Raw genomic sequence first — 4,842 nt, 5'->3', positions numbered from 1 at the left:
AAATTTATGGTGTAGCCCCTAACAAATTGGCCCCTAATCAAAAACAAAAAACAAATTATTTTGATTCCATTAATTTTTTAGCTTGCCCCTCCCCCACAAACAAAAATCCTTCAAACACCCCTGTCAGTGTTTATAAACTGCTCTTAACGAACTTTTTGTTGTTGTATAGGATGGAAAAAGTATTGCAATATCCATATCAAATAATCTTATTCTTTTTAAGTATATATATATATACTTTTTGTAATGAGTTAAGGCATCCAATTCTTGCAATTAAATCATAATGCATTTCATTATTTGATAAATTGTCATTCATTATGACTGCATTTTTATTTTCTGAATGAATTCCATTATAAAATACATCCAATATTGCATGAGCAAACTAATAAAAATATATGTTGTGTGACAGTCTCTAACTTTTTGTTTGAAAAAAATGGCGTATTTTAAGATATTTTTACTGTGCCCTCTATGTTAGTAACATACATTTCTATTTTTTTACATTAAATAATATCATCATTCAATGAGTTGTATTATTTTGTTGCAAGACAGAGTCACTTTCTATCTCTTTGCGTAAATACAAATATGAGTAGTCAACGCTTGAGTTGTATTATTATTTAAATAATTTGTTGAAAAAAGGAGCAATTATTTTCCCAAAAATATTTGTCCAAAACTAGTATATTTTTAAATGAATTTCCTCATATAATAATATTAGCTAGGGAGACCTAGAAAAGTTGCAAGAGAAGCTTTTTCTCGAAAATCAAAAAAGGTACAGTAACGAAATTGAAATTACACTTGTATAATTAAACACAAACTACTAAAAAAATTATAATTTTTCTTCCACATTTTTATTATATTTATGAATTAGTATATTTCGACTACATGTACAAATATTTCAAATATTTTTATAACAATGGTTTTATTATTTTTCTGGTAACTCATAACATTTGAATTATTGATTCTTTGATTATCATTTAGTATAAGTTTATCCAAGTTTAAAACTCACTCATTGAGTATACAGTGAAAATATTTTAACTCTTACTGCTAATGAGACAGTTACTACAAGTATAGTAATTTTTGTCATAACACTAATCTTTTATACAATTTTATATAATTCACTTCATAGGAAGTATATTAATGAGTCAGACAGGGCCTTAAAAAAGGGTCCTGAGAGTATAATTCTCCGATCTGTAATACAACTTAGTGATCCATATCTAACATACAAATAACAAAATATACAATTAAAAGTGAATAATGCTAAACAACTTCATAGTTATAATTATCAACTACTTATAGAAAAATAATATATTGACAATTTTTTTTAAATTATATCTAAATTTTGGTGTTTGTAACTGTCTATGTTGCAACATTTGACAGGTCACATTCAAATGCAATTTGTGGTACACTATTGACTGTTAAAATTTCCGGATAGATTTGAACCATTTGATAGTGAAATGGAAAATGATATACCACCAGATTTATAAAAATGCTTCTTTATTCTTACAATTTACATTTTATTGACAAGACTTTTCAGTATGCACCTTGAAAATGAAATCATTAATTATTTGCAATTATTTATTTATCTTGATTGTGCCTTGTTATGGATTTATTCGTATATTAAGCAAGTTTTAATATGTGTGGGCATTGCTTAAGTTACTTTATTTTGCTTGAAAGTTTTTCTTTTGTTTTCGTTTTTAATTTATTGGATTCTTCCTTTTTTTATGTGAGAACTGAGGCTTACAATGGTTGGTAGAAAAATGTAATATTATAGCTATTGTGTTATATTATAACACAACTTCATCAAAACTGCTGGATACTAATTTAATTCCCAAATTTTGCATATAGTGGGTATTCAATATTTCATTGAAATTTGTTTAAGAAATATGAATTTATTGTTGTTAGTATAAGAATATCAAATTACATCTTGTTAAAACCCCAAACTCATGTTGTCAAGATTTTTTTTTTTTCTCGATGTCTTATATTCATACTAATATTTCAATTGATATGTAAGAGACAAAATGAATGGACTAATTCAAAAAATGATCCAAAATTGAATGATGTAATTTATCGAATCACTCAATAGTTTATAATGTAATTAAATATGTTTCATTTTTATGTTTAAATTTTATCCAGTTCTCTAACCATGTATATATGACCGATATAAATGTGGATATGTTGTGTTAAAATTGAATGAATGAGTCAAGCCTGCTCCGAATTTTTTAGTCAAAAAAAAATAAATATATATTTTAAGTTATCCAATCCAATTGAGTAATGGATCATAACAATGGAAGAAGAGTGTCAGACTTCACTAGGACTTACAATATAATGAACTTTTTCTTACTTTTGGTGTCAACTAACCCCTCTTCGTCCAGCGACAAATAGATTACATGTCAAAATTCGTACAAAAGCGTCAAAGGGGAAACTTGAGTATTGCCTATAAATTAATTTGATACTAAGAAAAGTCGTTCCTTTAGGTCAAGCGTTAGGTAATTTTGTTATACTTTTCCTTGTGACCATGTACATTATGGTTGAAAATTATTAATTCATAAAATTTGTCTATTTTTTTAAACAAAAGTTAATTTATTCAACAACAAATGTATTAGAAGAAACACCTGATGTAGATAATCGGTATTGTTGAAAATATGCTCAAAGTTTCACCTTGGTATACTTTTGGCTATTAAATTCATAAAATAATATATGGAGTCTGTTTTTTTTTAAAGTAAAAGTTTTTATATAAATTTAAGTGAATCAAACGTAAGTAGTTTTTTTTTATTTTCTATCAAGTAAAATATTTAACAACAAGACACATTAAAATCATATGTAATATAAAATTTAACTTGTTTTCTTTCTTAAATGTTTTTCAATAGAAAAAGTTTTTGATCTCGAGTTGTGCATAAAAAAAAGCGCATGCCACACGCGGTTCAAAAATACATTTCTTTTCCTTCTCCATTAATAATTGCAATTTTAGAGGAAGACTGTACAATAAAACTTAATAGATTATTAATTTATTTAAATTAGTTATTTCCTAAAAAAAGTAATATTGGGATTTATATTGACTATTTTTAGCTTACAAGGGTATATTTTTATTCAAACAATTGTACAGTTTATAAGTTTTAAGCACTATGTACAGTATGGTTGAAAATTTAAATTTCTTCATTTCTCAAACAAATGAATATTTTTGGAAAGGATCCTCGTAAGAGAACAAAAAATTTAAGGACCACTTTAAAACAAATTACAATTGAGTATTACAATGTAAAGCTGAAGGTCTAATTAAATGAATAGTTTTCCCCCATTTAAACGGCACCTAACTTTTTTGTTCAACAAACGATAATATTAACATTACATTTTTGGGTTGTTCAATATATTAAAAAGTTTAAAAAAAGGTGTTTTTTCGAAATTATCATGTTGTGATTGAGTAATTGAAAAAATGATTTGAATATTTAATAAAAAACAGATGGAAACAGTTTCTAAAGATCATGTTGAGTTTTATACTGATTAAAATCAAAATTAATAAGTAGATTCGAAATTGTGGTTATTTATGTCATTTCCTTGCATGTCAAGATTTTGTATACAGCTTACCTATAAGATAAGCAAAATTCTTCTAATTAGTTGTACATAGGTAATTAAGATTATATCCAATATATATGTAAATAGAAGACAAACATATAATATATTGGGAAGATATGTAAAAAATTTTATTTGAATCTTGTAAACATGGGTAATCAGTTGGTTTTTTGTTGCTGCTGTTTTTTTTGTTAGACATTATAATTATTCCATCTTTATGTTTTATTTGTATATATCTCCCAACATTTCAAGGCTCAACACTAGGATATGGTTAGGTAAAGTTCACTTAGCTTTTGAAGGGTGATTTATCTATATTTTCTTACAAGCATTCAAATGCTGAACAAAAAAACTACAAAGTTAGGAAAGAGTAATTCTTCACAGGAACTCCGATACGGTTTTGAGAGAACATGCAATACATTTTGAATGGCCTCTAAAAGTAACTGTCAGACTCCAAATATTGATTTTCATGGCCCGTTATAAGAGCAATTATCCTTATCATAAAATAGTTATGGTATTAGCCCTTGGCGAATTAGGATTATGTGAATAACAGGCTAGCTTAATTTTACGAACTTCACCTTTAACACTGTTGTGAAGTTATCATAAAAAAGAAGATTAATGGGAATGAAACCTGTATATAAAATGTTAGAATTTACCTTTTTATAAATATATTCTTTCTCGTTTATAGACTATAGTTGAGACTAGAAGTAATTTATTAAATTAAATAAATCAGCATCCATCCAGCTTTAAGAATTGGTACTTTTTTTAAAGCTGATATTAGTGTCGGTATTAATAGAACTGTTTATCAATAGAAACGTTTTAAGTCGATAACCCCACCTGGCGCGGTCGAAAATAAAGTGCCTTTTCCATGAATTAAGGCGAATGTAACTCGTCCAATTACAGAACTTAAGAATTTTATAGGAGGAGTAGAGTACCTGGCATTGCAAGAATGAACCGATGATACGATGAAGAAAGTTCTATTCATCATGTCCAAAGTCTAGGATTCTGTACAAGAAATGGAGAGGAGATTCAACTATGGATTAGAATGGAAAAAGAGGAATTTATTCTTGGAGAAGTCACTGAACAGTCGAAAGATTAAGGCTATCGATCCTAAAACTTTCAAAAACATTCATAAGAGCAAATGAAAGAAACCTCTCTTCCGTCCAAGGAGTGAAAACTTCAAAAAATAAATAATGATTTGAAGCCAGAAAGACTAACAAAAGACACAAAACTGGGGTAATTCAGATAATTCAGGACAAGTTTCGAGCTCTACTACTCCACGAATAA

The sequence above is a fragment of the Lepeophtheirus salmonis genome, chromosome 2, assembly GCF_016086655.4.
Source record: "Lepeophtheirus salmonis chromosome 2, UVic_Lsal_1.4, whole genome shotgun sequence".
NCBI lineage: Eukaryota > Metazoa > Arthropoda > Copepoda > Siphonostomatoida > Caligidae > Lepeophtheirus > Lepeophtheirus salmonis.
Note: the sequence above shows the minus strand (reverse complement) of the source record.